At 43.4% G+C, this 22,361-nt stretch overlaps 1 protein-coding gene and 3 non-coding genes across 4 annotated transcripts in view; 2 read left to right on the forward strand and 2 right to left on the reverse strand.

Moving 5' to 3' along the window:
- Window positions 1–10,910, reverse strand: part of LOC131705312 (zinc finger and SCAN domain-containing protein 21-like) — a 118,538-nt gene extending 107,628 nt beyond the window's left edge. Inside the window, exon 1 of the mRNA XM_059007737.1 lies at window positions 10,066–10,910. The gene's annotated coding sequence lies outside the window, so the exon portion shown is untranslated. The remainder of the gene's footprint in view (window positions 1–10,065) is intronic.
- A 208-nt stretch (window positions 10,911–11,118) lies between these two features.
- Window positions 11,119–11,191, forward strand: trnaf-gaa (transfer RNA phenylalanine (anticodon GAA)). Its single transcript has one exon. It is a non-coding gene; the product is annotated as a tRNA-Phe (tRNA).
- Window positions 11,192–11,326: 135 nt separating this feature from the next.
- Window positions 11,327–11,400, reverse strand: trnan-guu (transfer RNA asparagine (anticodon GUU)). Its single transcript has one exon. It is a non-coding gene; the product is annotated as a tRNA-Asn (tRNA).
- A 414-nt stretch (window positions 11,401–11,814) lies between these two features.
- trnak-cuu (transfer RNA lysine (anticodon CUU)) lies at window positions 11,815–11,887 on the forward strand. Its single transcript has one exon. It is a non-coding gene; the product is annotated as a tRNA-Lys (tRNA).
- The last annotated feature ends 10,474 nt before the right edge of the window (window positions 11,888–22,361 follow it).

Consider the following 22,361-nt stretch of genomic DNA (forward strand, 5'->3'; position numbering starts at 1 on the left):
TATATCTGCGCAATTTTTTCAATTTAGCTTATTAGGGGCTTCGTGTTTTTAAAATGGTTCAGGTGCAGTCCGGACAGACTGACTGGAGCATCATTACAGTATACCGCACTGCGCTCAGCTTTGTGTGGCGGCTGATACACAAAATAATGAACGACTGTTAAATAAATCACATGTATTGCTTTTTAATGCTAAATATTTATCTGGTATTCTAAGTATTATCTACAATTAATAATTCTCCTATATTCATATTCATAATGTAATACAGTATTAAGACAGGGTCCAGTATTAGAAATAAATAAACACGCTTTAAGTGAAACAGCAGTGATGTTTATTGACCATTCCCATACATTCTCTATATGTTTCTACATCGTGGTTGCACAGGGACAAGGGACTCAGTGATGTTTAAAAAAGAAAATAGAGCCCACAATTAACCAATATAGAAAGGAAGGGGGAGAAATGTATTGCCTGTGTGCAGTACCTTACACTTTTCTCTATTAAATGTCATTTGAAATGTGTCTGCCCAGTTCTGAATGCTGTCTAGATCACTTTGAATGTCCTCTGCTGCAGTGTTTGCCACTCCTATTTGGAACTGCAAACACAAGTCAAAAAGGAAGTTAGAAAGGCCAAGAGAGATAGATATAAATGAACATTGCTAAGGGGGCTAAAACCAATTCCAAAATGTTTTTCCAATATTATAACAGCAAGAGAACATTCAAAGAGGAGGTTAAATGTCTAAGAGATACAAATGGCAAAATCATAGATGAAAAAATAAAAAAATAGCATATATTAAATGATTACTTTTCACAGGTTTTTACAAAGGAGGATACGGACAACATGCCCCACATGTCAACCTTTTCCTATCCAGTTTTAAATAACTTTAGCATAACAGAGGCAGAAGTGTTAAAGGGACTAGGAGCTCTTAAAATAAACAAATCCACTGGGCTGGATGAGATCCTCCCAATAGTACTCAAAGAAATGAAAGAAGTTATTTACAAACTGCTAACCGAGATCATGCAACAGTCTCTTGACACAGGGGTTGTACCGACAGACTGGAAAATTGCAAACGTAATACCGATCCACAAAAAGGGAGACAAAACCGAGCCAGGTAACTACAGACCAATAAGTCTGACTTCTATTATATGTAAACTTATGGAAACTATAATAAGATCCAAAATGGAAAATTACCTATATGGTAAAAGTATCCTGGGAGACAGCCAGCATGGTTTTAGGAAAGGGAGATCGTATCTAACTAACCTGCTTGACTTTTTTTGAGGATGCAACATTGTCAATGGATAATTGCAAAGCATACGACATGGTTTATTTAGATTTTCAGAAAGCTTTTGACAAAGTCCTGCTAAAAGATTAATTCTCAAATTGAATGCAGGTGGGATTCAAGGAAATGCATGCACATGGATTAGGGAGTGGTTAACATGTAGAAAACAGATTAGAGGAGAAAACTCAAAATGGAGCGAGGTAACCAGTGGTGTACCACAGGGATCAGTATTAGGTCCTCTGCTATTCCTAATCTACACTAAGGATTTAGATTCTGGTATAGTAAGCAAACTTGTTATTTACAACAACACAAAAATAGGAGAAGTGGCAAACACTGTTGCAGCAGCAAAGGTCATTCAAAATGATCTAGACAGCATTCAGAACTGGGCAAACACATGGAAACTGACATTTAATACACAGAAGTGTAAGGTACTGCACGCAGGCAATAAAAATGTGCATTATAAATATCATAATATGACACCTATTGAAACACAAGTGCAGCGCTTAGAACACATATACAAATAGAACTAATCCACTCTTCTATTAAACTGTGAACTTAGTGTTTGATTGAATCCATCTCTGTGTTTGTATAGCCTGGAAACAGGCATCAGTGCCTTGCATAACTGCACACACTGCCATCATTCACACTGACCACAAGAGGGAGCCAGAGCACCACTGCTGTTTATAATGTAATAACACAGTAATAAGACAATTGACATAGGCATCAGTTACCTCCCCAGTCAGCCCAGTTCTCCCATTGTTAACACAAAGCTCCTCACATCCATTCATCTAAACACTACAGTGTGGTCTGTGTCTGTATATGAGCAATACTGAAATTGAAGAAGGAATTTATGAAAAATACCAAGGAGTTTATGTTGACTCAGAAATGTCTTCATCTAGACAATGTGGGGAAGCTATAAAAAAGGCCAACAAGATGCTCGGATATATTGTGAGAAGTGTTGAATTTAAATCAAGGGAAGTAATGTTGAAACTTTACAATGCATTAGTAAGACCACACCTAGAATATTGTGTTCATTTCTGGTCACCACATTACAAAAAGGATATTGCTGCTCTAGAAAGAGTGCAAAGAAGAGTGACCAAAATTATCCCGGGTTTAAAAGGCATGTTGTATGCAGACAGGCTAAAAGAATTGAATCTATTCAGTCGAACAAAGAAGACTACGCGGCGATCTGATTCAAGCATTCAAAATCCTAAAAGGTATTGACAATGTCGACCCAAGGGACTTTTTCGGCCTGAAAAAAGAAACAAGGACCAGGGGTCACACGTGGAGATTAGATAAAGAAGCATTCAGAACAGAAAATAGGAGGCACTTTTTTACACAGAGAAGTGTGAGGGTCTGGAACCAACTCCCCAGTAATATTTTTGAAGCTGACACCCTGGGATCCTTCAAGAAGCTGCTTGATGAGATTCTGGGATCAATAAGCTACTAACAACCAAATAAGCAAGATGGGCCGAATGGCCTCCTCTTGTTTGTAAACTTTCTTATGTTCTAGAAGCGGGAGTATTTAAATGCTGTCCAAGCCCACTGACATTAATCGATAAACTTGACCTTGTTATAATACAAGTTAATACAGACAGCACAGTGAGTCTTTAGAGCAAGGTCAATTCTAGCACATCATGATAATACAATACACACATTTGTGATTTGTTTCCCCAGAGTTGGAGAGTAATTCATTAGTAGAAGTGAAAGATGAGAGATGGTCCAGGTTCAATAACCAGTTTAATGTAGGGAGCACACAGTAAAGTAAAAGCAGGGTTTGCCATAATGCCTCCAGCATCTCATCATGCCTCTTGGTTTACCCACAATATGCAAGTAACAATTACCTGGGAAAGAGCAGCGTGCTTCTGAACGGCTAAACCGATGACATTATAGAAACAATCAGGCACTTTCTCCTTTACTAAATATGCAATGCAGAAGAAAGAAGAAATACATGAATCCTCCCTTGCCTGTTAAGAGTTCTTTGTTGTCAATAAAAAAGTGCTTTTTGAATGATTTCAGTGGTGGCAGTTTGACAAGAATACATGTCATGTGAAATAAACCAGCTTAAAAAGCTTTACAGAAAGAGACAGGCTTTTACCCAGTTTCATGTAACAGCAGATAGTGTTGTTTTGGCAGGACAGCATTTATACTGGTCAACAGTTGGAGCATTTGTTGTCATGAATGCAAATAAAGAGATTTTTAAATAATTGAGAGATGAAGAAAATCTCTATATAAACACAATGTTTTTGTCAGTCTGTGAACAAGGCCTGTCACGGGTCACTTGTGACATCACAGGGTGGCTGTGAGGAGCTGGGAGAAGAAAGGAGTCTACTGGTCAAACCTGACTCGGTGCAGTGATTATGAGCTGGGGCAAATCAATCATGCACGCTCTCCAAGTAACGCTTTGTATATGTGCCCATGTGCAGCTGTGTTTCTATTCAAACATGTGTGAGCATGTGATCACACTGAGAATCTGAGACTACATGTTAAATAAGGACACCTTTCCATACTTTCCATATTATATATCCTTGAAGAGATTGACCAAATGCACAACAGAGAGCAGCTGTTTTAAACAAACTGGGAATGGCCTGATAGAAATAAGTATGGGTGCTGTAGCTGTGTGTTTGGAGAGGGACCACAACAGAAAGGTTACAGCCATGCTACAAAAGAAGGTTGCTGGTGTGTTTAAGCTTTGCTTGCAGGTCTGCTGTCAGGTAAACTCCAGCACTGTGATCCCTGGGCGCTGCTGCTTCTCAGTAGTGCTGGCATCGCCTGCAGTGGTAGGTACGCCAGTCTGAAACCAATTGAAGACATTATCAGCAACCTGGGCAGAAAAGCTATTGTTCTGATCCATACCCTACAGAGCATTGCACAGCTAGGTAATGGGATTGTGGGGTGGTAATGGTCAGCATTGTCTAATAATATAGGCAATCAGTGTCACACTGAGCTGCAGAATTGAACTCCCTCCCATGTGTAGACAGCATCCTCCACACTCTTTGTATTGCACTCCTTTGAATTACAAATTTGAGTAAAGCTTTGTGTAATTCAGCATGCAATTTCACAATCCCAAAGGGTATGGAATCAACTGCTAAACTGTGGAGCCACCACAACCTCGCAATATAATCCTATCAATAAAAAACACGGAAACCCTCTATACTAGTTCAAATGCCAAACATGCTTCTGAGGTTTTATTCAGAGCAATCCTAGATCAAAGCTCCTTTGTTTTAACCCCTGCTTTTATATTTTGTTTCACTGAAATGACAAAAGCATACTCACAGCGTGCGCAGCGGTACCCATGATGGTAGTAGAAATAGTAGTGATAGTGATGAGCTACACAAAAAAAGAAAAGATAATTAGGAACAGTCTATTTTTAACACAGAGCTTCTTAAACCCACTGCCTTCCACACTGTAGCCCAGAACTCAACCCTCTGAGCTACCCAGGGACAGTGGCCCAGTGGTTAATGAAAAGGGCTTGATACCAGGAGGTTCACATCCCGGCTCAGCCACTCACTCACTGTGTGTGACCCTGAGCAAGTCAAAACGTAAAACTGGAGTCCTATTGTAAGTGACTGCAGCAGCAGTTGTTGATGCATAGTACACCCCCTAGTCTCGAAGGCATTTTGGAGAAAAGCGACTGCTAAAAGACTAATGAATAAAAAAGTAATACTCAGATCCACAAGCATGCACATTGCCTTCCACTCTGCAGGGCACCACTTTCTCTAAACACTGAGCTATCAAACCCATTAACTCCTATACTACAGCCCAGCACTAACCACTAAACTGCTCAAACCCACTACCTTCCACACTGCAGCTCTGCACTCTAGTCACTGTGTCACTGAAGCCTCTCAGCAAAGCTACACTGATAAACAATTCATGCCCTGATTGAAAATAATAAATAAAACCCACTGATTGCTGCATAAAATAAAGTAGAATCCATTTACTTACCATAGTAGCATCTGTACCTTACTGTGAAAGATACAAGTGATATATTGAGTTCAGTCCATTTGAAGTCACTGCAGTGGCTGCTTTATACAAGAATGGGGCCTCAGTAGCGTATTAGAGAGCTATATATTTCAAAGGAGTGTCTCTCTATTTGTACATTTCTATTATTGGCAAAATCCAAAGACAGGGCTCCTTCTTTATATCCCCTCCCAGAGTATACAGAACACCTCACTATGTGAGTATGTATTAAATAAAGATGGCATTTCATATTAAGAGCAGCTAATTCATACTATTATACAATAATACCCCATTCCATATTCTCAACATCATCTGTAGGAGGCCCCATTGTTAACATGTATTCATTTCTTGTGACACGCACAGTACATGTGTATTGTATTGTAGTGTACAGTCACATTTTTATTAAAATATCAGATTCACACTTACCACGAGCACAGATGCTATAATCTGGAAATGAAATAAACATACACCATTAAATACAATTTAAAAATATATATACAATTCATTTCTACATATTAATGTACCATAATAAAATAAAATACTTACAACAGTAAGCTGTTCCAAAGAAAAAGAAAAACAGAAACAGTGGTTATTGGATTTAATAGTTCACTTTATATTCATGTTTGAGTTCCATTTACTGGAATGTCTTCAATCAATTGACCTTCAGTCTACAATCCATGCAGTTCACCCAAACCAGGAGCCAGCTCCAGAGAGACACACACTTACTTCTGTAGTATCTTTTGGACAGGGCATCCTTCTTCACTACCATGGACTGTGTCAGGACCACTTCAGAATCCACTTCAGGAGACAGAAAGCATGTGAAGATCATTAAACAAACAGTAGGTTGCATCCCTTCTATTTAAACACAGACCATGTTGAGGAACTCTCCAAATTTGGATTAGGATTTCAATGTACATTAAAGAAGATTGCTGAACAGTAAGGAGCTTCAGATTTCATTTTGTTAGAGTGTGCGTTACAATGTTTTCACCTGAGTTCAGGAGCTGCTCTTCAGTTCTAGTTGCCTGTCTTAGATATATGTACATAATGTAGGCTGGATCAGTCAAAGTGTCTTTATAGAAGAGCCAGTGACTGGATCACGCTTCCTTCTGCTTTCAATTCACTGCTATGCACTAGATGGTGATGGCACTTACTAACAGAAAGATATTTCAGTCTGCATTACATATGAAAAGAATCACACAGAACAATCGCACAAAACAACTGTGGTCAACTATGAAAGGCGCTATATAAAATAAACATTGATTGATAAAAAGGTAAGGGAACAGGACAACCTTTTAGTCAAGTTATTATATCTCAGTTGGGCGATCCTTCTTACTGAAATTTAAGGTGATCAATTAATACAATACGTCTTATTAAAGGTGCTGCATCAACACATTTAAATGCACATGTTAAATGCAAACAGGTGAAATATTTTCAAAGTGTATATCCCTCAAGCTTTGTGTTTTCCTCTTCTGCTTCAGTGTAACAGACAGACGGGCAGACAGACAGACAGACAGACAGACAGGCAGAAACACACTCAACAGAAGAAGCTATAGGCCATCTGTACTCACTGTCAGCTCTTTTCTCCATCATATTGTCTCCTATCAGGTAAAACAGAAATAGGTTTATACAGTTAGAAGTACATTAGGAAACAGATCTGGGCACTTTGTGTTAGTGCCAGTAGAGAAACAGCAGCTAAATGTGCTCAGATTCACTGGGGTTTGGCCTTAAGTCTATCATCTGTAATTCACAATGTGTTCCTCTTGAAGGTTTAACGTTGTACCCACACACTACCCAGATGTGCTTTTCAAAGGACTCACCCAACTCCCGCTCTCCTTTGAGTCCATCACTGTCCAGTTCAGCATCACTGTCACCTGAATCCTCTGCCTCTGGAACAGGGAGAAGAGAGCTTCATGAAGCAATGAAGGATTCCCTCGACTGCAGTGCACAGCTTCATAGGACACTCAACACAGGGAGGCAGAGAGTTCCCCATTACATTGCAATGCAGAGCTGTGAGGTTTAACCAGGAGATTTCTGGATATACAGTAGCCCTTGATGTTATGCATGATTAGCGATGATTAGTCAGGTTGAGTTTCTAAACAAATTGTGTGGTCTGTGCAGGACTGTGCTTTTTTGTCATTGCTTAACTTAAATCCTGCAAATAAGAAACTTTCTTTCTTTCTTTCTTTCTTTCTTTCTCTCTTTCTTTTTTTCTCTCTTTCTCTCTTTCTTTCTTTGTTTGTTTCTTTCTCTCTTTCTTTCTTTCTCTCTCTTTCTTTCTTTCTCTTTTGTTCTTTCTTTCTTTCTTTCTCTCTTTCTTTCTTTCTTTGTTTCTTTCTTTCTTTCTTTCTCTTTCTTTCTTTCTTTCTTTCTCTCTTTTTTTTCTCTCTTTCTTTCTTTCTCTCTCTTTTGCTCTTTCTTTCTTTCTCTCTTTCTTTCTTTCTTTTTTTCTCTTTCTTTCTCTTTCTTTCTTTCTTTCTCTCTTTCTTTTTCTCTTTTGCTCTTTCTTTCTTTCTTTCTTTTTTTCTCTCTCTTTCTTTCTTTCTCTCTCTTTTGCTCTTTCTTTCTTTCTTTCTTTCTTTCATTCTTTCATTCCTTACCCAGTGGAATGGCCTCCAGGAGCGTGATTGGACACCGCTGATCTCACAGCATTCTAAAGAGGCGTGGCAGCGGCAGCACATCTAGCAGGTGCCTCAGAAGCAAGCACAGTGATGTCCTTGTTGACATAGTGGTTGGGCAGCTCCCCTTGGTTAAAATATGAATCTCAAGCACACTGCTGGTGTTCAGTACCAGGTTCTGCAGGATGAACAGGCAGCTCAATGCTGCTTGTTTTGTAGGATTACCTCTAAATCCCAGTTCACATTCAGATGGAGAGTCACCACACAGGTTGGATCCCAGCTTCTTGTTCTCCTCAAGTGTACAGACATGATTTTCATGAGGAAGTTCCTCTGCGATGGGGACACATTCCTGCTCTATGAATTCCTCTTTAATAGGAACACATTCCTGTTGAGGGACCTCTTCATCTTTAACACATGCCAGCTCTGTAACCTGAATTAGACTTGCACACCACTCCTGCTTCTATCTTTGGCCCTTCCTGTGCTTCCGATTCAGGGATAGCGTGGCTCTCTTTGGGATCTGTGGGAAACAAAACTGTATACAATTAGATCTCTTACTTACCAGCTAGGTTTGTTAGTTGCTTTGATCAGGGATTTAAAGTTACTGTTCCTCAGTTATTTCATATAGGGGTGAGCCGGTATAATAGTTTGGTGGTTTAGGTACATGATGGCATTGATACCATTCCTGTTATTCTACATTGCAATTGTCGGTTAACGCTGTGTTTGTGTTCCTATGAACAAAGTGAAGGAAAAGGCATTTTCATATGAACATCTTTTTATTCTACGTCCTGTACAAGACTCAGTGCTGCTGGTCTTTCTCACCTCCTGTAGCCTCACACTGGAGCATTGCATCCACTTCTACCTCCCTGTCAATCACCATCATGACTGCCGTTCTGCCTTTGCATTGTTCTAATGCAAACATCCATTTCTCTACTGCAAATATGCTTAGAAACCAAGCCTGGAGACTTGCAGTCTTAGCAAAGTGTCTGAGGAATGTCTTTTTGTTACCTGATCCTGTATTGTGAGAACGGTTTTGAAGGAAACGGTCAACGCAGAATACAAGTTTCAATGTGTCAAATACAATGAGCAGACAAGCGACTGCAGCAGGATAACCTGCTTATTCTCAAAGCAGTTTCATTTAAACAGGTGATTTACACAACTCAAACTTTTTCAAGTGCCGCAATATGTTTTTTGTACAAACTCCACCTGTGTAATAATCATTAGGCAGAACATTGGAAGCTTACTTGAGCAACATCACATGACCTGTAGATATAAATCCAATAACATCCCTTGTAGTATTAAAATACATTTGTAATGGTGTGGCTCTCCCTATTGTATGTATCCCGTGCAAACTCATCTCTGCTCTTAAATAATAACCTGGATTAGTAAATGTTTATAAGCAATATGAGCGATCGTTTCCTAATTCTGCTTACCATCAGCTGAACAAAGTACTTTATTTAGAGACTCAATCTAGAGACTCAATAAAATGATACAATTCAGTTGACACCTTACTGTGTTGTATTTACTTCCTCCAACTTCAACCCTTAATTGAACTTGTGGAACCACTCGGGTCCAAAATCTTACAGCGGATTGGTGCAGGCAGGGTGCTGCTGCTGCCCCCTTTATTCACACAGTGAGGTCTGGAAAGATCGTGTAAATGTGTGTGTGTGGAACAAGAAGGAAACAGGACTAAAGCACAAGAACGAGCAGCGAATGAGCCGCGACTGTACCAAAGACAAACTCAACAGCACTGGAGCGGAATACAATGAAACCATTTATCTAAAAATAGATTCGCAGTCAAACAGTTCAATCAAACACTGAAACCCCATGTGCTGCTGCCTGTATGTTGATATTAAATCACAAATCATTATTCTAACCCTCTGCAATATGGTCTGTGACTGTCTCAGTGGGACTCTATACAAGACATCACTTTACCAGAAGGATACCATTGAAGGCTCTTAAATTAGACTGGCTAAGATTTACCAATCTAGTACTTTATTAATTTCTAGACTACCTATTTAAATATATAAAATAATACAATGTCTTGATTAGACTCCTTATAACCAATATTAGGACAGAACTGTGTTATTAACAACGCTTATAATAATCAAACACTTTAAAACGTGTCCGAAGAGAAATTCTAACCAAGATCTTTCCAACAGAAGGTAGTTTAAGGTGCTGGATTGACCAAGCAATACCACACAATAAAATCAATCTTACCTTGAAATATTAAAGGCTGTTTAATGTCTGCATCTGCAGCGTTTATACACCCTCGCACTGCTTTCAGCTCGTTCTCTGATATTTCCAATCTCAGCTTCAGACTTTCATTCTCTTTCTCCTTTTTGTTCCATTTCACTCTGAATTCAGTGAATTTGTTGATAACAGCTTTAGTAATCGTACACAAGACGGTGTGTAGAGCCGCTTTCACTGCGTGCTCGATGGTAGAGGCGAGCTCGTCTTGAAAGAGCGACACGGACACACTGATGCGTCCATCTTCACTGGTTTGAGTTTCACACTGGTCTAGCGGAATCCTCTTTTCAATCAGAAACACCGGCTGCGGTTTGTATTTAGTAATATTTATTTTTTACTGTAGCCTTCCCATTCAAATATATTCATCACTTCTTCTGGTGTGATAAAGAAAGAACACAAACAACATGCTTTGCAAGGAGTAACTTTACTTTGGTCTTTCAGAATCGCGCAGAGCTCTGCTGGAGCTTCAACGCGTTTGTTTCTCAGTAAATCATCTCATTGAAAAGCTCGACTTGTCTGTAGCTGCGACTGACGCGCTCCGCTCTGTGTGTGAAATTCAACACAGAAAAGGGATGCTTTCCTTTTCACGGAACTCCGTGCAGGTGATAAACAAACACAAAAATCACTAATTATTAGAAAACATTTCATCCCAGCCTAAATACTTTAAACAGCAAGAGACAGCGTGTTGTAAAATCATCACTGACTGCAACCACCTCTCCACACATGAACAAAACAAACCTCTCTATTTCCTGCACTGAAATGAAAGCGTCACTAGCAGAAGGCGGGTCTGGTTGGAACCATCGCGTATTATTGGCTGTAGAAACACTCTATCCCCAGCATGTGAGCCTGATTGGCTGTAGAAACACTCTATCCCCAGCATGTGAGCCTGATTGGCTGGCCTCCCTGCTGAAATAAATTATAGCGCTTTGATATTATGTTTCTAACGGATTGTTTAGAAATGTACGTAATTATATTACAACTATTCTAAAAAAGAATGTTATCTCGAAAAAGAAGGCTTGACAAGCCGAAATTGCTCAGCTGGGAGAGCGTTAGACTGAAGATCTAAAGGTCCCTGGTTCGATCCCGGGTTTCGGCAAACAACAAGACGATATCGGTTTTGTATTATTTTGAAGTAAAAAAACAGAGCACACTTATTCTTCAGCGTAATTGGATGAAATAACAGCGTATCAGAGTGCCATTTTCTAATGTGATTAAGAAATGCATAAAGCACCGTCCCTGGGTGGGCTTGAACCACCAACCTCTCGGTTAACAGCCGAACGCGCTAACCGATTGCGCCACAGAGACCAACCCATTACGCAGCCAAAGCATACGGGAGTGATGAGCAAGGCGAGATGCTGCAGAACGTGATCGAGGGAGCAGAACTCATCAGAACTTGAGATCACATCTAAGAAGAAAGCAACACGGGGCAGGAAAGTCTATGTAATCAATTATGGCAGCACAGCATATGTCGTTTTGTTAGATAACACCCTGGGAGACAACAGAGCAGTGTGTGTAAATAGCTACAATGGAAACCATATACTTACGACTTAATTTTGATACAGAACTGTGGTCATGTGTAATCTGTTTTCATTATGATAATAAAGCTAGAGTTCAGTGGATTATATTTGGAATCTTTGGTTCTGTCATTCACTATTTTCTCAAATAAGATGACAAATTAATAGCTCAGTTGGTTACAGTGAAAGATCCCTCGCAAAGTCAACCCGGCTAGCTCAGTCGGTAGAGCATGAGACTCTTAATCTCAGGGTCGTGGGTTCGAGCCCCACGTTGGGCGTCCTTTTTAAATACAAATTGAAGATGTTTCTTCGAGACAACGGAGCAAAGTCTGATTCTGTTCACATTGTATACAGTATTGCAACAAAATTACTTATTGGTCATTGTCAAATAGCAATTGCTATTGTAAAATGCGTGCATCGTTTATAGCTATAACGATATTGAAATAAATAATCTTACTGTTTTGGGTTGGCTTCAATCCGTTTCTTTTTTTTTAGAATTGTCTTAACATCATTCATGGAGCATCAGTTGGTATGTGCGTAATAAACCCAATCGGGCCTTGATACGACCCCCTAGTGTGTGCTGAAATAAATAATGCGGTTTTCTACATTAACAAACGCAGCTTGTCACAATGGCCGAGTGGTCTACGTCGCCAGACTCAAGGACTCTGTCTTTCTAAAGAATTGTGTGTTCTGGTCTCTGAATGGAGGCGTGGGTTCAAATCCCACTTCTGACAGTTGACTTTCACTTATCTTTAAAAATAATAAATTTCAGCACTCAATACCATTTTAATTTCCATTTTAAATCGGACTAAAATAGTGTTTCTAACACAGATTGCATTTTTGTTGTAAACAGACTACTTGTTAACGTCACTGAAAAATATTTTGTGTCCAAACATGTTATTTAACTTGATTGTTTTAAAATTCCAAATAACATATTACTTTGAAAAACATCTCCGTCGACCACTGGATCGTGGTCTCAGGCTGGGATGTGGACCATTGAGAACAGTATAAACCATCTATTAGTAGACGCAGCTTACAGGAGAAATGCCCTCGTTTAACATGCTAGGATGATCGACTTCGGCATTCTCCAACTGCTGTTTACATTTTCTAACACGTTATGAGGAAGAACAATATTTTGGTGTCCAAACATGTGTTATTTAATTTGATTGTTTTAATATTCCAAATAACATATTACTTTGAAAAACATATATATGTTTTAATACAGTCCTATTTGAGTATTTAAAATATGGTTATATTGAAATGCCAGAAACGGTTTGTTAATTTAACGAAGCGCCTAACACCGCTCGGAACGTTCGCATTTTTAAATCCTAACGGTCTCTCCTCAGCTGAGCGGAATGTTCACGAGCCGGTTGCCTAGCAGCGTCTCCCCCTCCTCCTCTGCCCCGCCCTCTCGCCTTCTCTCGTTGTACCAGCTAGGAGTTCAAATTTAGCTTCGTTATATTAGCGCAACTCTTTACTAACTTTTACAAATTAGCTTATTAGGGGCTTCGTGTTTTTAAGATGGTTCAGGTGCAGTCCGGACAGAATGACTGTAGCATCATTACAGTATAGCGCACTGCGCTCAGCTTTGTGTGGCCGCTGATACACAAAATAATGAACGACTGTTTAAATAAATCACATGTATTGCTTTTTAATGCTAAATATGTATCTGGTATTCTAAGTATTATCAACAATTAATAATTCCCTTTCAAGTCGAAGACGACCACCAACATTAAGTATGGGATATTCCCTGCCCTTGAGGTAGGTAATACTGAGCTCTCTATATCAGAGCTGCCGAAGGCCCCTTCCTGTGATGACGCACTCGGTCCCGCCTACCGAGGGTATAAAACCGTCACTCACCAGAAGATCTCCCTCTTTTTCCGCCAAACCCGTGAGGGCGACCAGAGCGACCTCATGGTTGGTGGTCGTCTTCTCTTTTAGGGAACCAGGGTTACGGTAGGTAACCTAACGTTCCCTTTCAAGTCGAAGACGACCACCAACATTAAGTATGGGATAATGTATACCAGAGCCGTCGCGAGGGAGAAGGAACGGCAGCATATGAGGGACGCACAAGCACTGTCTAACCTAGAGGTTAGCGGTGTGAACTTACACCCTCAAGGACCCTTGTGCCCACAGATGGCACAACAGGATCTACTACATTAATGTGGTAGAATCTGGTGAAAGTATGCGGCGTAGCCCAGCTAGCCACAGCACAATCTCAGACAGTCGAATGCGCAGCTACTTTACCAGTTGGGGGTAACCCTACACCAACATATTCAGTCGACACCGTGTCTGCAATCCAGTGTGACAAAAGCTGCTAGAGGGGCTGTCCTAGGGTCAGTGTTCAGTGATAGAGAAACAGCTGGTCAGATTGACACAGCGCTCTTGTCCTAGCACGTAACATCTCAATGCCTGCACTGGGCAGAGAAATTCAATCTCTCATCCTCCATTGAAGCAACGGAGGTGGATGAAAAGACTCCAGTTCCACAGACTGGTTAATGTGGAAAGCTGTAATCACCTTGGGGAGGAAAGCGGGGTTGGTGCGCAGCGACACTCCACTTCCATCCTCCCACACGTGCATGCAGGAGCTGTGCACAGACAGCACCTGCAGCTCACTGATCTGCTTTACAGAGGTGATAACTAAGAGGAAGGCTGTCTTCATAGACAGATACTTCAGTTCAATGGAATTTAAGGGCTCAAACGGGCCTTCGTGAGAGCCTCTAGCACAATATTAAGACTCCATTCGGGGAGAACAGTCCTCCTAGGAGGGCGTAATCACCGTGCACCTTTAAGGAAATGGGTAGTCAAAAATGCACACCCGGAGACATAGAATCTACAGGGGCATGGCAAGCAGAGATAGCCTCTGAATACACCTGCAAGGTGGAAGGTGACCGTCCAGCACCAAGCAGTTCCTGCAGGAACTGCAATATGACTGGCCTAGGGCAAGTGATGGGGTCAAGGTTTCTAGCCAGACACCAAGCTTGAAAATATTTCCACTTATAGGTATACAAAAAACCTAGTGGAGTCTGCCCTAGCGCTATGCATGGTACCCACAACTGGGTCCGATAGCCCTAGTTCTAGCCAGCAGTCCCTTACAGGGGCCAGACCCATATCTGGAACCTGCGTGGCTCCGGGTGCCAAAGAGAGCCTTCTGCCTGACTGAGGAGATCCAACGAAGTGGAATCTCCCAGGGCTGGCTATGCAACAGCTGGCACAGGGTCGAAAACCACATTCTCTTGGCCACCTGGAGAACTGATGCTTCTCTAACCCGACTTTTCGTAGAAAAGCCAGGAGCAGCGGTATAGGCGGGAAAGCGTACAAAAAAACGCTTTGGACCACTCGTGGGCTGCTCTCAGTTCCCACGCATTATATCCAGCGATCCGACCAGGGTCCGCGAACTCCTCCACCTGCCCAGACCGGCCCCCAACAGAGTTGGGTGCGTCTGTCATCACCAATTGATAGTTTTGTATCACTCCTATGTTTGATCCTTTGCTTAGAAGAGAGGTTTGCTTCCACCAGCATAGGGCTTCCCAGCCTAGGCGAGACACGGTCAGCTGACAGTGTCTGTAATGCTTGGGGTGCAGCCTAAGGCACTGAGACACACTTGGATCGGGCGCTTGTGGAGTAACCCTAGATGGGTGAGTGATGAAGCCGAGGCCATCAGACCCAATAGTTTTTAACACAACACCAATTATACTGTGAACCCTTGCTGAACAGGGTGAGACAGTTGCAAATGGCAGCCACTCTGTCGTCCGACAGGCAGGCTTGCACTGTGTGGGCCACTGCTCCTTCCTGCGACTGGGCAGATCAACCAGTCGTTCAGCTGCTTCATCACCCTGATCACTTGCAGCCGCAAGGGAGCTAGGATGGCATCCATGCACTTTGAAATGTGCGGGGGCTAAGGAGAGGTTGAACCACAGCACAGAAAACTCAGGACACTCCCCTGTAAGGTGAAGCGGAGATACTTCCTGTGCACTAGACGAATAGCAACGTGGAATCCACGTTCTTTCAGTCCAGTGTGATAAACCATTCGCCCGGCCAGACAGCCTGCCGAGTACGGCAGATGCCAGCGCGTAACATCCGGGGCAACCACCGGTGCAGGCGGGGTCAGCTCCAGGGCCACAGCAAGGGCTTGAGCCTGCTGTCTGGCCAGGACCGTACAGCTCAGCCGGGGTCCCGGTGGAAATAAAGCTGTATATTTTTTTTTAAACTGCAAGGCAGTCAAGAACCGAAAATACACACCGTCCACGCAAGCTGTGCGGGTAAAAATAATAGTTACCACGGCAACGCGGGTAACTGATTTTGTTTTGTTTTTTTTAAACAAGCCGGCGTAAGCATCTCGACAGCGAGTCTCAGCATAGCTGGATCCCGATGGAGGAATCGCGCTTGTATCGTTTTTATTATTTTTAAAAACACAAGGCAGTGAAATAAAAACACACATTCACGCCCACAACAGCAAGCTGTGAGGGTAATAACGCAGACACCACGGCAACTTGGGTGAACTGAATATTTTAAGCACACCGAGAGGGTGGGCTGAGCCAGTCCAGCAGAGTCAATTCCACAGCGGGGCACGGCAGAGCCGGAGCCCGGTGGGGGAACACGTGTCTCTTTTTCTTTTAAACTGCAACATTATTATTATATTATTCCTTAGTAGACGCCCTTATCCAGGGCGACTTAACAGCAGAGGAAAGCAGAAAACAGCGATCTCTGTAAGGCTTTCAGCAGACCGCAATCGCAAAGCGATTTAGGCTGTTAAGCAGAAAAAGAGTGAACACAGCGTAGTAACTGGACAGGGGTGTCTAGCCTGGACTACGTGCAGTCACACGACCGGAGCAGCGTGTAGCTTACCGCGGAGTGAAGCACCTTGCACCTTCTACAGGCAGAAGGCAACGAGGCACCTCGTGCATCGAGCACCCGAGGCGCTATGCGCCCTGATGTACTAAGCACTTGCCTACTAAGCACCATACGTCCTGTGGGTATGATGTGTCGCAGGCCGTACAGGGAAGGACCTCGATATGGTGCTGACTCTGCATTAGCACTGAGGCACTGCTTGCACTACGTTGAACACTGGTAAGTGTTAACGTAGTGTGTCCACTCACTAGCGTTACAGCAAGGTATGCTGAGCCCCATGCGCACCGAGTATCCTGTTTTCACAGATACTGTGCAGCACCGTGAGCTATGTGCCAGGTTGAGCAGTGCTTACGCAATAACCCGTGCGTCCCAAGCGCACTGTGTACTGTATCTGAGATGCTAGGCAGAGTCCTGAGACAGGACGTCTGGCTTGTGCATAGCACTAAGCACTGCTTTCACTGTGTTTGACCCACAGGTACTAACACAGTGTAATTTCGCTAGGGCTACAAGTAAGGCTATTAACACCACTTACCCAGTGCCGGGTACCGTGGGCACAAGTGCACCGTGTACTACGCAGCGTATGGGCACTAGTGTACAACCAACTACGCCTGCACCGTATAATATGTACACTGCATACAACGCTTGAGCTGAGCTCAGTGCGTACTGGTATTACCGTGCAGCAACACAGGCTATGCGCTAGTAGAGCAGTACTTACGCAACGAGCGCAACGTGCACCGCACTGCTTGCCTCGAGCGTTCCAAACGCCTTGCGCAATGGGTACCATATACTGCGTGAACTGCGTATCGTGCGCACTGTGCGTAACTGCACTTTAGATCAAGCGCAACGTCGAACGTTCTAGACGCCTCGTGCAGCTGGAGCGTAAACTGCATACCCTGCGCTCTGTGTGTAACTTTTTGGAAGGAGCAACGAGCACAGGCGCGTTATATGTGCTGTGAATATCGTTCTACGTACACTGCGTACTGGGAACCAAGTACCGTGTGCGTTATGCTCCTACGCTGGCGTCGGATAATACGCAGCCTGTGCCAAGAGAAATCGGGCTATGCGTGCGCCGCGGTACCGCAGCACCGGAGAGGACGCTACGCAAAGTGCGTACCCAGACCGCGTGGTCAACGCAAAGCGTGTACCAGGGGGGGACAGAGGCCGAAGCCGCGGTGGGTGAAGTTTATGTCAAGCAAAAATTACAGTTTATAAGAAGGAAGGAATGAGAGAGAGAGAGAGAGCACACCGAACGCACATGAACCGACTCACCGCAGCGGTCAGGTTCGGCCGGCGACTCCACTCAGACGGGGATACGGTAGTACCTAGCCCCGAGGAAGGGAGGGCGGCTGGGTCACTCGACAGCGGGGATATGGCAGGCCTAGCCCCGAGGAGGATACTTGTGTAACTCTCTTTAGGAAAAGACTCACTCGCGGGTGGCTGCACACAGCCGCTCACATACGACAGACAGTAAAAAGAGAGCGGCCCACCAAGGGGGCCGTTGAAAGACAGAATCCTCCTCTCTGGCTCCCGACTCATCTTCCTCCGGCCGTGAGGACTCTGCTGAGGGCAGGGCTATGGCGTCACTGGATGCTAGTCCAACGCTGCCGCTAGCCTCCTTCCCTGTGCGGGGAAGCTCCGCAGCCACGGCCTGATCACCGCCGTCGCCGCCGCTCTCCCCCAGCCCCGACTCTCCGACAGCGGCAGCGCTGGGCTGAGACCCCGCATCTCCACCAACCAGCGAGCCATGGCTCGGCTCCCCAGGAGCAGCAGGATGAGCGAACACCCTCAGCCTGACCAGCCCCCTGCCTTTCAGCGCTGCCCTCCGCCGCAGCCGCTGATCTGAGCTTAGGGCAGGCTTGCTTCATATGCCCTTCCTCGCCACAATGAAAACATTTCATTGTGTCCGAGGTTGCTAAAATAACACACTCTTTCCCCTCTATAATAAATCTCCAGGCTACATTAAGATCCTGCCCCGGGTTATGCGGCAATACAAACACTTGTCTATGAAAAGACAACACATGTTTCACCTCGGGGTTCTTACAGCCGAGCGGAATCATTCTAATAGGGGACATGATTTTACTGTATCTTGCCAATTCTCTTTCAATCTCTACATTTGGAATAAAAGGGAGGACATTTGATAAAACCACTTTCCTCAGAGAAATTGAAAGAGGTAAAGCAGAAAGAAAAGCACCATTGACAGAAAATCCTTCCTCCACAATCTTATTTACGAGAGTTTCTTGACTTAAAAACACAACAATGGCCTTATTCATACGTGAAGCAGATTTAATGTTGTTAAAACCAATTGTCTTACCGACCGATAACAGAACGTCCTCCACGGAAACTTCATTGTCGGGCACACACCTGAACCCATGTCTCCGTGTCAGTCCCTCTATACCGCCAGAGTGTGAGCCCATCTTGGGCTACACAAACTAACTTAGCCTCCCAAATGGCAAGGCCAATAGATAGATAAATAAATAAATAACAATACAATTTGAAATAGAAAGGCTATAAATAAATAAAGCTTTTTTGAAGAAACTTATAAAATTCCTTTTAAATTAACCGTGTAAAAATAGTAAAACCAAGACTCTAAAAACGGACCTGCACTATTCAAACACACCGCTCTCAGCTCGAGAGAGAGAGAGAGAGAGAATTGAATTTTAAAATCCCTTTATTGAACAACACAAAAGAAAAACAATAAGACAGAGAGAGCACTTGATCTTTTAGTCCTTGTGCTCCCAGATTGTGGAATGCACAGCCACCTCATCCCAGAAGAGCTACATCAGTTGAAAGGTGCTATATCAATGAAGTTTAGATTATTTTTGATTGAACACAGTAGCTATGGAATTATGGGTAATCAATATATGCAAATTTCAGCAAAAACAAGGACCAAACAAATTGCCTGAAAGTGGCCAAAAGGCTTCTGACAATCACAATATATATATATATATATATATATATATATATATATATATATATATATATATATATATATATATATACATATATATATATACATATATATATATACATATATATATATATATATATACATATATATATATATATATATATATATATATATGAAATGGAGCAGTACTGTCTCTTATAAGGACCGTGTTATTCACAGCAGTGTGAAATGGAGCGGTACTGTCTCTATAGGAGTGTGTATTTACTGCAGTGTGAAATGGAGCAGTACTGTCTCTTATAAGGAGTGTGTTATTCACAGCAGTGTGAAATGGAGCGGTACTGTCTCTTATAAGGAGCGTTTTATTCACAGCAGTGTGAAATGGAGCAGTACTGTCTCTTATAAGGAGTGTGTTATTCACAGCAGTGTGAAATGGAGCAGTACTGTCTCTATAGGAGTGTGTTATTCACAGCAGTGTGAAATGGAGCGGTACTGTCTCTTATAAGGAGGGTGTATTTACAGCAGTGTGAAATGGAGCGGTACTGTCTCTTATAAGGAGTGTGTTATTCACAGCAGTGTGAAATGGAGCGGTACTGTCTCTTATAAGGAGCGTGTTATTCACAGCAGTGTGAAATGGAGCGGTACTGTCTCTATAGGAGTGTGTTATTCACAGCAGTGTGAAATGGAGTGGTACTGTCTCTATAGGAGTGTGTTATTCACAGCAGTGTGAAATGGAGCAGTACTGTCTCTTATAAGGAGTGTGTTATTCACAGCAGTGTGAAATGGAACAGTACTGTCTCTTATAAGGAGTGTGTTATTCACAGCAGTGTGAAATGGAGTGGTACTGTCTCTATAGGAGTGTGTTATTCACAGCAGTGTGAAATGGAGCAGTACTGTCTCTTATAAGGAGTGTGTTATTCACAGCAGTGTGAAATGGAACAGTACTGTCTCTTATAAGGAGTGTGTTATTCACAGCAGTGTGAAATGGAGCGGTACTGTCTCTTATAAGGAGCGAGTTATTCACAGCAGTGTGAAATGGAGCAGTACTGTTTCTATAGGAGTGTGTTATTCACAGCAGTGTGAAATGGAGCGGTACTGTCTCTTATAAGGAGTGTGTTATTCACAGCAGTGTGAAATGGACGCGTACTGTCTCTTATAAGGAGTGAGTTATTCACAGCAGTGTGAAATGGAGCAGTACTGTCTCTATAGGAGCCTGTTAATCACAGCAGTGTGAAATAGAGCGGTACTGTCTCTATAGGAGCGTGTTATTCACAGCAGTGTGAATTGGAGCAGTACTGTATCTTATAAGGAGCGTGTTATTCACAGCAGTGTGAAATGGAGCGGTACTGTCTCTTATAAGGAGTGTGTTATTCACAGCAGTGTGAAATGGAGCGGTACTGTCTCTATAGGAGCGTGTTATTCACAGCAGTGTGAAATGGAGTGGTACTGTCTCTTATAAGGAGTGTGTTATTCACAGCAGTGTGAAATGGAGCAGTACTGTCTCTTATAAGGAGTGTGTTATTCACAGCAGTGTGAAATGGAACAGTACTGTCTCTTATAAGGAGTGTGTTATTGTGGCAAAGTGCCCCCCCTGTGTGTGTTATATGTTACGTGTTGTGTGTAAATGTTGGTGTATAGGCATTGGTACACGGGATATAAGCGGTCTGTGTTTCACGTGTGTGTAAATTGTATATTTGTATTTAGGCACGGGGATGGCACATCACATCACGTGCAAGTAAAAAGTAATATGTGAGCACGGGGAATTGCACTTTAATTAATTCACGTGCAGTTGTACCGAGATTCCAATTGAATGATTGACTAGCAATCGAATCTCGGTACAACTGCATAAAAGCTGCATGTTTTCACTCACTGGGGGTTGGTGTTCGGTGAGTGGAGAACGGGTTAGGAGACGGAGGGTATTTAAAAGTAATAATAGTAAAAGAAGCTCACCGTGTTTGTCTGTGTAGTTCGTTTTGTCTGTCTGTTTATTTTGGCGTGTAGTGCCGTGTCCTGTTTTGTGTTCTGTTTGGTAAACCTTTTTATTTTGTTAATAAACGCTGAGTGCAGCCATTGCACTCAGCTCAGCATCACCACCGTCTCTGTCTGTGTGTTTCTCTCTGGTCTGAGTTCCTCCCTGCAGCCATCTTTGTCACACGTGGTGTCAGAACCGGGACAACAGCGCCTCCAGGGCTCAGGCCAGAGCGGGAACCGCAGTTTTTTTTTGTGGAAAAGTAAATAAAAAAAAAAAAATAAATAAATAAAAAAAAAAAAAAAAAAAAAATGGAAGGCTGGAACTGGAGAGACGGCTGCAGTGAGCTGGAGGATCTCCTCGGCAGGTTGGAGGACCAAGGTTGGTGCCTTGCCTGCGGGGTGTATGGGCACACGGTGGCTGTCTGCCCCTTCCAGGAAGAGGAGGAGGAACCAGCCCAAAGGAGGAAGGTGAGCAGAAGGAGGCAGAGAGGGGGAAAAATGAGGAGGAAGCAGAGGGAGCCAAGGTGGTGCACCATGTGCATTGCATATGGGCATGAGGACGAGGACTGCCCAGAGCAGGAGCCAGGGGAGGAGGAGCCCGAACGTCCTGCGCCTGAGTGGGAGGAGCCCGAATGTCCTGCGCCTGAGTGGGAGGAGCCCGAACGTCCTGCGCCTGAGTGGGAGGAGCCCGAACGTCCTGCGCCTAAGTGGGAGGAGCCCGAACGTCCACAGCCCGAGTGGGAGGAGCCCGAACGTCCACAGCCCGAGTGGGAGGAGCCCGAACGTCCACGGCCCAAGAGGGAGGAGTCGGTGCGTCCACGGCCCAAGAGGGAGGAGTCGGTGCGTCCACGTCCCAAGAGGGAGGAGTCGGTGCGTCCACGTCCCAAAAGGGAGGAGTCGGTGCGTCCACGGCCCAAAAGGGAGGAGTCGGTTCGTCCACGGCCCGAGAGGGAGGAGTCGGTGCGTCCACGGCCCGAGAGGGAGGAGTCGGTGCGTCCTGTGTCCGGAGGGGAGGAGCTGAAGGC

Source organism: Acipenser ruthenus, chromosome 35 (genome assembly GCF_902713425.1).
Source record: "Acipenser ruthenus chromosome 35, fAciRut3.2 maternal haplotype, whole genome shotgun sequence".
Lineage (NCBI taxonomy): Eukaryota > Metazoa > Chordata > Actinopteri > Acipenseriformes > Acipenseridae > Acipenser > Acipenser ruthenus.